The sequence below is a fragment of the Pleurodeles waltl genome, chromosome 6 (genome assembly GCF_031143425.1).
Source record: "Pleurodeles waltl isolate 20211129_DDA chromosome 6, aPleWal1.hap1.20221129, whole genome shotgun sequence".
Taxonomy (NCBI): Eukaryota; Metazoa; Chordata; class Amphibia; order Caudata; family Salamandridae; genus Pleurodeles; species Pleurodeles waltl.
This window is the reverse complement of record NC_090445.1, coordinates 359,327,500-359,340,722: the sequence shown is the minus strand read 5'-3', so window position 1 is coordinate 359,340,722 and position 13,223 is coordinate 359,327,500. Positions and strand designations below refer to the sequence as shown.

General features: G+C 42.4%; 1 protein-coding gene across 1 annotated transcript in view; it reads right to left on the bottom strand.

Moving 5' to 3' along the window:
• Nucleotides 1–276: 276 nt before the first annotated feature.
• LOC138299734 (uncharacterized) overlaps nucleotides 277–13,223 on the bottom strand; it is a 95,361-nt gene continuing 82,414 nt past the window's right edge. The window contains exon 2 of the transcript XR_011204827.1: nucleotides 277–412. The gene's annotated coding sequence lies outside the window, so the exon portion shown is untranslated. The remainder of the gene's footprint in view (nucleotides 413–13,223) is intronic.

Below are 13,223 nucleotides of genomic sequence, written 5' to 3'. Positions count from 1 at the left end.
ATGGAACTGCCATGCACAGCTAGGAGGGGAGATTCAATTTAACTCCAGGTGAATCTGTTATGGAATTTTTGCAACTTATTCTCAAAACCTGCAGATACTATTTCTGGTATTATAGAATAATATTATCTCAGGCCCTCAGGACTATGCAGATATCTATGACCGGTCTCTTTGGACTCATTTTGGCAACTGGTAAAGAATATTTCAGAATATCTTCTTTAGTCACATTGGATTACACAACATTGTACATGTATTATTAAAACAATTGTATTTTACTTTACAGATGTCTTTGCTGTCGTTATCCTGAACCAGTCTTAGGAAGCCTGGAGGGACTCATAAGCTGTCCTGTCGGGCGTCGGGGTTCAGCTTTGCCAGCTACCATATCGTCTGGATTCGACAGGCTCCTGGGAAAAGACTAGAGTGGGTTGCAATTACATGGTACGATAGCAGCGATACATATTACTACCCCTCAGACAGGGCAGGTTTACTATCTCTAGAGATAACCCCAGGAGCACGGTGTCCTTTCACATGAGTAACCTGAAGACCGAATACACCGCCAAGTATTATTGTGCAAGAGACATATCAGGAGAAAACAGTCCCTGTTCTGTACAAAACCCACAAGTGCTGACAGAGAAGGAAATAGAAATCAGGGCAGTGACTTCAAATGTGGGATAAAATACAACAGCCAGAGAATTAAACAGAGTTAATATCTGATCTATGTGTATTTAATAATCTGTCACTGGATAATGTATGTAACATATAATGCAATTTCAAATGAAGACAACACAACAGCAATAGAGGGGCCGAAGCACAAGTACAATAAAAAACACAGAAATTGTTTACAACACTGCATCTCTAAGAGAAAACACCAAATACAATATTTATGACCTCACAATATTTATAACAATAAATATGAGGACTTCACACCATGTCTTTACAACAAATACACAAAGAAAGTGATCATACCGTATCCAATGTCCAGCCATTCAGAATGTTAATAGTAAAATGACATATAGGCCCTCATTACAACCCTGGCGGTTGGCGGAGAAGCGGTTACCGCCATGGTCATCCGCCACTTCTCTGAACCGACCGCCATGGCGCAGATGACCGCTGAGCTGGAGACTTGGGTCTCCAGCCCGTCGGCAGTCACAAGGCCGCCGGTGGTATCATGACCTGGCTGACCGCCATGGATTTCATGGGGTTGGGCACCGCCATTAAATCCATGGCGGTAAGGACTATCAGTGCCAGGGAATCCCTTCCCTGGCACTGATAGGGGTCTCCCCCACCCCCCACCCCCACCCCGAGTCCTTCCCCGACACCCCCCACCCCCCTGCCACCCCCAAAGGTGGCAGGACACCCCTCCCCACCCGACTCCCGACTTCACTATACAGACACACACCCGACACGCATGCAGACACCACCAACACACATACCCACACACACACAAACAAACATGCAAACAGACACACACAGTCATACACACACACCCACGTTCAGACATACACGCACACATCCACACAGACATACATACAGGCAGATACGCACACATTTCCAAACACACTACACCCCCGCATGCATACACACACTCAAACACCTCCTCTTCATACTCACACGCACACCAACATGCACGCACACAACACACAACACCCCTCACCCCACTCCCCTAACAGATGATCAACTTACATGGTCCGTTGATCCTCTGGGAGGGGACGGGATCCATGAGGGCTGTTCCACCACCAGCACCCCGTCAACGGATCACCGCCACGCTGAATCACGTAACTTGATTTGGTGGGAGGTGTTCTGTTGACGGTGGAGGTGCAGCAACCTCCACTTCCCCGCCGACCGCCAGTATGGATCCGCCAAGGTTGAAATTACCCCCTTAATGTGGCTGCTGAGATCAAGTTATGTGGCAAAGTCATCTACACTATACAGCAAAAAAATGCACATTCTTTGGCAGTATTGGTTTGTGTACCTCCAACAATCCTGAGAAGTGTTGGGCTTAGTTGGTAAACTGTGAAAGCACTAGAATATATCAAAAGTGCCCTTTCAGAGACTGTGAATTTTTAGCTAGTGTATGTAGAAACTGTCTTGTAAATGAACTACTGTTGGACCTGGCCCTTTTTACGGTGTCATTCCCAAATGTTTTGTCTTCCTCCCCCTATTTTTTTAACCCTTTTTGTTGACGTTAGGACTCTGGGCACTTTACCACTGCTGTTCAGTGCTAAAATGCAGGTGCTTTCACTTTTAAACTTGGTATGATTGACTTACACCTGATTGGCACATTTAATTTACTAGTAAGTCCCATGTACAGTAGTATTCCTATACCCAGGGCCTGTAAATTAAATGCTACTAGTGGGCCTGCAGCGCAGCTTGTGCCATCAACAGTAGTAGCCTTCAAACCTGTCTCAGGCCTGCTACCGCAGAGCTTGCATGAGCAGTTTACTGCATCTAAATTTACTTGCCAGGCCTGGAACTCCCCTTTTACTACATATACGTCACCCCTACAGTAGGCCCTAGCTACCGTATTGGCATGGTGTTATGTATGTAAAAGGCAGGACATGCGCCTGGTTGTGTGGCCTGTACTGGTAGTGACAAAAAGCCAATTTGGTTTCTCATTGCTGTGAGTGCTGCCTTTCATATAGGATTGATTTGGAAATGCCCTTCTTTATGTCTGGGTGGAATTGTCTGATCTATGAGGGGTAGCGTGGGCATGTTTAGTATGGTTGTAATGGTAGTGAGAAATGCTGCTTAGTAGTGCAGGTGGATTTATTATTACCATTGTAGAAATGCCACTTCTAGAAAATGGGCATTTCTCTGTGCTTATGACTCTGGTGTTTTGCAGCTTGACTCCAATCCACGTCTGGGGCAGAGTGACAGCCGGGCTTGTGCATCATTTTCAGACAGCCTGTACACAGGGAGGGTGGAGGTGTCACAGAGGTGCATCTGCATATTGAATGGGCTTCTTGGGCTGAGAGAAGGAGAGGCGGGGCACAACTGCAAAGGAGAGGTGGGCACACCAGCATTTGTAGAGGCCATTCCCTGGCCTCACACAAAGGGTTAATTCCCCCCACTGATGTCTGGAGAATGTGATGGAGGAGAGAGGGGAAACCCCGAGAACCAGTTAGGACCAGTTGGATCCCCTTCGCCTCCTTTTGTGGAGACTGTGCAAAATGAGTATAACTACAGGAAGTTTCCCCCTGCATTTTCAGACACCAATGGAGTACTGAACTGGACACTGGATGCTGCTGGAGGGCCTTGCCAGGAACTGCCTTGGACTGCTGCGGTTGTGCTACCCTGTGACCTGGTGGGTCACTAGGAGGAGCTGCCACTTACTGAAACCCCTTGTGCTGGCCTGCTAGCTTGCACCCTGCTGCCCTGTGCCCATTTGTTGTCTCTAGGGGCTGGGTTGTGTGCCCCTCATTCCCATGCAGCTTTTCCCTGCCTCGCAGCGCTGGAGAGCACTGCATTTAATAGGCTGGGGTGGGCGGCAGATCATACGCACCAGTTCAGGTATGAAAAGTGTATAATGGTATTCAAATGCCTTTTTAGTACCTTTTAGTATACTGTCTTGGCCTGTGATTATATGCCTATTGTGCCATGTGCATTCTTGGTGAGGTGTCATGGTCTGCTCATCCATGATAATGTTATGGCAGTTATAATCATATGTTTTACCATAATGCATGCATTCTAATGACAATGTTTACCTGACTCCTGCCTATGTTGCAGAATAACCAGTAACCTGTGTATTTTATGTGACTACTGCTGGCTTTTGCAGAGTACTAGTCCCTTACTAATGTTCTGACAACTGCTTGTGTAGGAGGGTATTACTGACCTGTTGTGTTTGGTCTAATTATGTTTTAGGCAATACAGTTTATTTTTATATAACTTAGTGTTGTGTTTCCTTTGTGGTCTATGTAGTGTGTTGTGTGTTGTGCAATCGCTTTACACATTACCTCTGGGTTAGGCCTGACTGCTCGTGCCAAGCTACCAAGGGGGTCAGCAGGGGTTATCTTGGGAGTGCAACTCCCTCGCCCTGACTAGAGTGGGTGGGTTCTGCCTGGCTTAGGTGCATACCCTAGCCAACCAGAAACCCCCTTTTTAACAACTACTTAGCCCATTGTTTTCCATCTGTCATTGCTCACTGCATTTTGGTATGGATATTTATATTCCATTGCGTTGAAATAGCACCAGCTGTCAGTGCTGTAATTATTCAATTCTACAGCAAATTTAAAAAACACTTGCAATTCTCATTTGGCAGCGTTGCTAGATATTTCAGTTACAGTTCTTGGGAAACTGCTGTACCCATATGCTTAGAGAACAGAGACTGGACTCCTCTTCCAGACCATAGTGGTATGTAAAAATGTGAAATTCGACAGGTGCCATACACACGCCTCCTGTGCCAATTCATCTCAGAGTCAGAACAACAATCTCAGCAGAAGAGAATGCACAATATTTCCATGCTCCTTTCAACTTGAATGAAGCATGAGCAATGCTGGGAAGAGACAGTTTTTTTTTCATTAACTAGCCTGCTCAGATCTGGATTCAAGGTCAGACTGGCCAGGTGTTTCCCAAGGAGGCTGGAGGGGTGGGGGGCTGGTTTTGTTAGTGGGGGCAGATTTGTAGCAGCAGAAGTTTTAAAAACACTGTAAAGTCCCTTGTGTATTCAGCAGTTTTTGGGCAACAATAAACGTGACGCATTAACTCTGGTGATCAATGGACCTGCTGGAGAGAGTTGAGAGTTTTGTCTTGTGGCAGTTTTGACTCATCTAAGGTAGTGCAGAGGGTTACTATGCCTGCTGTAAAGAATTTGTACCATGCAGATCAAGAAACAATATTTAATGTGCATAGCTCAGTGGGTTACTACTTTTGCCACAGAGATTCTTTTGTTACTATGCAGCTCATAAATTACAATTGTTATCTATGTCAGTGAGGTATTAACTGCCATCAAAGAGCAGTATGCAAGCTGTGTGGCACAGGTTAGAAAGTTATGTTTTCCCCCCAGTCTTTCATTATCCTGATGTTGCTAAAAAAAGTTTGTTTTGGTAGAAAGAAATTCTTATTATTAAAGTCAACCCTAACCACTTCCTTATGTTCTGAATCCTGAGTTGTGCTTCTCCAGACCAAGCACTCTTAAACAGTGTTGAGTGTTGATGGCATGTGAATCCAGGGCCTCAGCCACGGGGTGGGGGTAAGGGGCATTTAAGGGACAGGCCAGCCCATATTAATCTTTGGCCCCCCAAATGACCAAGGCAGCTGGCACGTTATTTATAAAACAAAACAAACTGCATTAACAGTTGAATGGATTCAGTTTATTTGTAAAAAAAAAAAAAACTGCTGATGTTGAGAAGGTGAAGGCACAATAAAAATGCCTTTTTTATCTTGTTACATTTGCTACATATTCGCAGACAAATGTAAATGCCAGGCTATGCATTCTTCTACATTTAAACGTGGAGGTGTTGTTTACCTTTCTTTCTGTCACAGCTGAGTGAGGGAATTTTGTAAAGTGAACCTTGTGACAATATTTGGGGTGCAGGGAGGGCCACTGGAATTTGTGGCAGGGGAGACCCAAATTATTCAGCAAGGTTGACTAAATCATGCATCAAGAAAACACAAATTATGCAGTTCAATGCAGCACATTGTTTTATAGTATTCTTTCATTTTTTGTTAATTGTTTGCATATTAGCACTGTCTGGACTGAAGTTTCACTTCATTAGTATCAATTCCATATACAAATACAGCTATAACAGAAAGGTGATCAGTCAATCTATGTGAAGGACTTCCCAACTGTGCAGCAGCACTTTACAGCATTTTTAGAACCTTTGAATCAGTTTGAGCAAGAAACTAGATATTTTTGTTAAAATCTGCAGATTACGTGGAAAATAGATATATATGCAGAAAAAGCAGCAGAATGGCATAATTCCCGTGATCCTACCTATAGAAAGAAAAACTGTAGGATGTGCATTTGCTTACACAAAAATGTGATTACCTGTAAATGAACTGCACAGATATTGCAACATATATCAGCAGTTATGAAAGTGCCAATAAAGCACATTTTGTTTGTAAATCCGAAGTGTGATGGAAACAGTGATTTTATTGTATTGCAACATTTGTATAGCACATACTACACCTTAACCTTGGCAACTTTAAATGTTTGGCGACTGCATTAATTTCAAATGGATGGAAAATTCCGGCCACTCCAATTACTATATGATGTATATGCTATGAATCCTATAGGTGTATTTTATGGTTTTAATTTATCTATGGGAAATGACTTTCATGATCAGTTGATATGCACAGTGACTTGTATTTTCTTCATGACGTGATAGACTTGTAGTTAATGAATAACATAATAATTATTTTTCAATGATCTGTTGCTTGTGGCATACATATTTTGTTTCTGTGCAAATGTTTTTAGTATTTAGTTCTTTTTCCCACAACTCTGTGGCGTAGTGTAATATTTAGTCATGGGGATATACTGACTTCTGTGGGTGAGAGCACAGGGCCTTTGCTCAGTTATCCCACGCTAGTATTTAATAGCACGTAGTACACCCTCTATAGCACTGAAGCTCTTACATGCATGGTCAGCAAGCTATGCCATCTCGGAGGGTTTGTGGTTGGGAGGATGTTGTCTTTGTTTTTGTGATCTCATGTGAGAAGTATTTCCATTATGTCTGTATTGACCACTGAGGTGTGATTATTGTGTTATGGGGTGCAGTGCGTAGCAGTATGGTGGATGATGAGGTGTGAGAGACACAGATGCATAGTTTATGGTTTTTCAGTATGCAGGCAGCTTTGAACAGCTCTGCAGGTCCCTTTAATTTATTTCTTATGATTATAGTCTGCCTAGATAGTTGCAGTACTGGGTTGTTTAATCCTATCTTTTTTGTGTAGTTATGGGCCTTAGCTGGCTTGATTGTATAGAGAAGTCAAGAGATCTGCTGGGATATGCATTGTTACTATCATCTCATATCTGTTTGTCATTGTGAGATGTAAAGAAGTTGCCATAACGTATGGGGATTTGGGACCTGTGGATGTCTACTCACAAAAGTCTTATGATTGATCTGCAGTGTATGACTACTCCTTCAGTTATTCCACTCCTGGTCGTTTAGTGATGTCTGGTTTGTTGGCTGCACGGTACTGGTAATAAACAACCCTCATATCAGATATGTTGTATGTCAATGTAAGAGGTGTAAGTTACAGTGGGCTGCCAACCTCTGAGTGTTATAGTATTAATATTAGAGTGGGCCAGAAATGGAATATATGGAAATACATAACTATATAATACCCCGGCGCCCCATAGGTGACCCCTATCCTCAACTTACCTGTCTTTCAAAAGTAGTTTTCTAGTTGGGTTGTTTCCAATCTATGGATTGTAATTTGAAGATAGAGCTTCAGGATGTAGATGTCTGTCAGATTGTGGAATGTATTGTACAGTAGTTGTCTTGGAAATAGTCATGTTCTCAACTGTATTCTGAAGTGTATATGCTCCTGAATGGTTTGAATGTTGGCTGATAGTGAGTTCTACAGCTTGGCATATTGTTCAGAGAAAGCAGTGCCTTCTCCTTATTGTTGTGGTAAGGTGGTATAATGATAAGTGGTGTAAGTCTGAAGCAGAGTATCCTGTTTTGTTTGAATTGTTTGAATTTAACTTGTAGGCATGGCGGTCCTTTTCCTTGGAGGGTCTGTGGGCAATGCAAAGTGCCCTGAATGTTGCCCTTCTTGCTACAGGTAGCCACTGGAGTCATGGCTTCTCTTGGGTGAAGGAGAAAAGTCCTGCAGCAGCATTTTGGAAGAATTATAGTTTGTGTATGATAAACACGGATGCAGCAGGTTATTGTTTTGGCATAGTCAGGCTTGGATATTACACGTGTCAGGATGGCTTGCAGTTTCAGTTGGTATTCAAGGTATGGAAGGATGAATCCTAATATTTTCATTGCGTAGAAGGTAATCTGTTTGACGTTATTAACATGTGGCATCATACTTAGGTCTGAATCCATGGTTACTCATAGGTTTCTAAATTCTTTTGATATTGCTGAAGGGGCCTCATCTTCCTTACACCATATTGTGGTAGGCTGGCATTTTTGCCATTATCCTCTGGTCAAAATCTCTGTCTTTATGATACTTAGTTTAAGGTGGTTATTAATCATCCATGTGTTTATTGTCCAAAGGCAGTCAATCACGTTTTAAATTGTGGAGGTCTTTCAGACCATCCATTTTGCAATTGATTTAGCTGTCATCTGCACAGTTGTAACAGGTGAAGCTGAATGATTCAATCAAGGTTGGTAAGGGGTCTAGGTAGATGTTGAATAACAGAGGTGATATTATGGATACCTGCGGCAAGCCACAGAGTTGTGTGTGAGTAGCTGATGTGAATGGTAGTACTAACACTAGTTCAAACTCACGGCTGAGAGGTGAAAAATTCATTGGGCATTAGCTGAACTCCATCTAACCTCTCAGATATGGTATGTCAAACAAGAATTTGCTGTGTGAAAAGACTGAACTGGACAGGACATTGAGTCGTGTTATTCTTCAGCCAGCAACTTTCACAACCTTTCCTATTCCTGATACACGCGTGGTTGTCAGTATTTTAACCTACAAACCATTCAGAAGCAATGTCCAATGAGGAAATTCCAAATTACAATATTGCATAGTGTTTTGATTAGCCTATTGAGCAGGAGACGAATCATCAAAAGTCAGACATGACATACATTTGATTGGCATCGCTACAGCCTACTCTGACTGTTTTAAAATATAATATGAGATAATATATCTGCTCCTGAGATCTTTATTTTGTTTGCAGGAGTCAGATAGTTTGTTAGGTTAATGTGCCTACTGCAGAGGAAAGCAAATACCATAACTAGAAATAGTGTGAATCGGAAATGACTCAACATAGCCTGTCTTGTCACAAAGTGCTGCTATAACAGACTAGCTATCTTTCAAAAGTAGATTAATATCTAAATAACCCTGCTGAAGATTTATCTGCTTGAGCCAAATATTGTGGAAACCATAATCAAGGCATCTGAGGCTAAAAGTATTTATATTATAATTGACCTCTCAAGACATTCTTACAGAACAACGACTAACATCTGTGTACTGTGAATTTGCTTTTTGAAATATAATGGGACTTTTGAAATTCTGCTTTATGTTGCTCTAATTTATGATCATTGCAAATAAATTGTTTTTATGAGGTCCTATGTAATTAATGCCCTAAATGCATAGTACCTGATGAACATTTCTTATTAGTGTTTTTATTGTGAAATGGATGGGAAAACTAGGTGGTGGGAATTTAATGGATCCTCATAGATTCTGCAATTTGCCCTCACAGAAATATGATGAAGAATTTTGATTTGCAAACGTTTGGTATTTGCAGGGTATTCTGGGAAAGAAGAGATATTGGGATCCATGCAAGCGACACCACACCAGACTACCCTAGATGTCTTTTGTTTAGAAATGTCTGGGCCTGGTAGGTTTCCCTGGGTCCCGACCAAGCCCTGGCCTAAATACTGCAGATACCCATATTGCCAGAATTTGTCAACTTGCAGGGAAAAAATCCTGATGCTTCCATGTGTCTTAGGGGGCTTAGGGAGCCTTTTTCTTTCGTGGGCCATAGCCCGGTCACAAAAGTGGGGTACTATTGTTATCAAGAGAAGTGTATGAATGCTTGTGGTAAGACATTTGTGGATCCCTGCAAATTCCATTAGCTTGGTCTCCTTTCACTTTTGTTTTGCTCTGTAATGTCAGACACTGTGCTGCGCAATGCAGACAAAAAACAAATATCGGATTCTGGGAAGCATTTCCCTCTCTTCCCAACTTTGATTTTGGAAAGCAAATGTTTTCTGGTGTTTTTAACCAGAAAAATTGGCTTTTCCAGTACTGTGGAAGATTTGTTAAGGTAGTGTGGTGGAAGTCAACAGGTCATCTGCCTTAAAGCAGTTAAAACTCACTAAATCCATGCAGCCTGATGTCCTGTCCAACAGGAACTTGACAACAAGCTGCAGGGATATGTTGGCCATATTGCACTAACGTCTTTGTTCCATGATCGTAGGGGACTTCTATAGTTCAAGAAGGCTCACAGGATGGTAGACTTCTGGCACTGGGAATAGCAAAAAGGACAGTTGGCCAATAAATGTGGCAGTTGCTGCTAGGGACAATCACAGACAAGAGACATTTTTAGTTGCCATGCATTGTCTATGGAGAATAGGTCTAGAGGGAGCAATATTAGTCACATAGAAGGTGCCATCTTGAGGCTTATTTTCTTTTTTTTAAATATATTTTATTGTGTCCCAAGGGAATACAAGTACAACCTCAAAAATCCGGAGGATCAAGGTGCAATATACAAATAAATGATCATCCAAAGTCTTACATCTAAAGCCTCCATCACCCCTGTCCTCCTTCCTGATTACCTAACCGTTTGCCCAAACCCCCCCAGGTAGCTTGACCATCCTGTCTCGCCGCTCTCCCCTTTTGTTCATACAGTGCACGTTCAAGCTGATATGTCATGAGGAGGCGATCTAGCCATTGTTGGAATATTGGGGGCTGTTGATCCAACCAAACAGAAGAAATACAAAGTCGATATACAGCCATAGATGTAAATATAAACTTAGAAACTCGTGGAATAATTCCATCCAATACCCAGAGTATTATAACCCCTGGTGTTAATTCCACATCTTGGTTAATTACTGTGCTGATGAACTGCTCAATTTCCTTTCGTACATTTGCCAACTTTATACATGTAGCAAACATATGTATTAAATCTGCCCCAAATAGCTGCCATCTTGGGCAATGTATCCCCTCTAACCTACCCCACTTCGCTATTTTCCCAGGGGTAATGTATAAATCAAAAATCGTTTTATAATGTTGGGCCTGGAGTGCTGCAGAGATCAGGGCATCATACCCCAAGCCAAGGGACTCATAAAATTCTGACTCTCCCACATTCAGTTGGGCTTCCCACTTCTTACAGCGCTTCTCCAGATCTTCTGGTAGCTTTTCATTCAGTATAGCATAAACAGAGCGTATTGTAATCCTGTTATCAGTTACCATCATCTCCATCATAGGACTTTTTGGGAATCCCGCTGTCCCCCCGTTTTCCTATGGATGAAATTCCTTACTTGTAAATATTTAAAAAATCCCCTTTGTCCCAAGTCAAATCTTTCCCGTAGGTTCTCAAATGTGTCTATTACGGATCCTTCAAAAAAATCCCCTAACCTATGTACCCCCTGACGATTCTAACTCATCATGTAATTATCTTTAAATATCTCGGGAAGTGAAGGGTTATTTCCGATCACCATAAAGTTATATCTACCTAGTCCCATTCTTTTCCACCAGGGATCCCAACATTTAAATGCAGCTTTTAATAATTAGGTTCCATGAATGTCAACCATGCCCCGCTGGCCAAGGTTCCGATTAGCAGTTCATAAATGTCTGGAACATACCCCTCACCTCTCACCGATCCTCTAATTTTAAACAAAGGGTGCATGTACTGTAATGCAGCTGCCAAATGGTATAATTTAAAGTTAGGCAGGGACCAGCCCCCCTTGTCCCTAGGTAATGTCATATACTTACTGGCTCTTCTAATCTTGCCGTACGACCAGATTAACCTCATCACTAATTGATTTAGCATGTTGAACCAGGATTTCTCAAATTCCATCGGAATAGAGCGGGGCAGATACAAAGCCTTGGGAAGAAACATCATCTTTACCATGTTGCACCGCCCCATAATTGACAAATGTAAATTATTCCATTTACAAAAATTATATCTGGCTTTTTCAACAATCAACATTAAATTAACCCGGACTATCTGCTCCACTTGAGGTCTGATATCAATCCCTAAGTAAACTGCGTGTTCAACTCTGCGAGCATCAGTTGTCCTACAATACTCATTTACTACTAGCTGGGTCTTATCTTTATTAAGGAAATATCCAGATACCATCCCGAAGCTTTGTGCAACCTTTTCTGTTTCCTTCCATCTGGGTTGGCAGTAATGATTGCCACATCATCGGCATATGCCAACATTTTAGTACTTCACCCGTTGCGTATCACAGGCTGCATGGTCGTATTCTTTTCTATCTGTCGCAAAAAAGGATCTATATATAATGCTATAACAGCGGCGAGCATGGGCATCCCTGTCTCGTGCCTCGCTCAATCTGAATAACTTTTGAATGGTCACCAAGCATTTGAATTCTAGCACTAGGATGTTTATACAGTTCCCCCCAAGACGGGAAGGGTTGCCCCTCTTGCTGCACTTGGATGAAGAGTTCTAACATCACCTGTATCAGTGTAATCTGAAAATACTTATATAATTCTAATGGGATACCATCCGTCCCTGTAGCTTTTCCACTTGAGAGCCCTTGAATCTCCCCTTCAATCTCCTCCATTGTAACCTTTGTCCTCGGGAGTGATCCTATCACACATTACCTCTCTTACCCAGTCACAATCAGCCTGTTCCGCGTCGATAGGAGTAGCGCTGTATAGTTGCATATAATACTCCCGAAAAGCTTCCCTAATTGAATCCGGATCCGTAGCTAGCTTTCCCCATATGTTTAGAATCTTTGAGATTGAGCCAAGAGTGGCCCTTTGTCAGGCCCGTACTGCCAATAAGTGGCCCATTTTCTCACTGAATTCATAGCACTCCTTACGTTTTGCCAAGTATTTCTCAGCTACTCTCTCCGCTGAGCGGTTATTTATTGCCATTTTTGCTACCGCTATCTGATGTAGGGCACTCTTGACATCAATGCCACCCTCGACTGCCACAGTAAGTTGTTTTTCTGCCTCTTGTAGTTTTCCAAATAGTTCTAGAATCTGACCTACTGCCTGTTTCTGCCGCCTAATGCTGAAACTAAGCGTTTCCCCCCTTATCCCAGCTTTTAACGTATCCCACACTATCTCTACTGGGACAGACCCCATATTAAATTCCCAAAACTCCTTCAACCATATTCCCATATGCTGTGGATCCGCAGGATTGTTCAGCAGTCCTCTCTCAAATGACCAGCCCCTTCTATGACTCTGCCCATCCATAACTTTAACCTCTAGAAATAATGGGTTATGGTCGGAAATAAATTGCGGGTATAACTTAATTCTTGCCTCCCTTAGATAAACAGGCGATATAAGAAAGTAATCTAACCGGGCCATTTTCCTATGCGGAGCTGAGAAGTATGTAGACCCAGGATCTGGCCACTTCAGGGATGACCATGCGTCCACCAATCCTACTTCCCTTTGTATACTCCTGA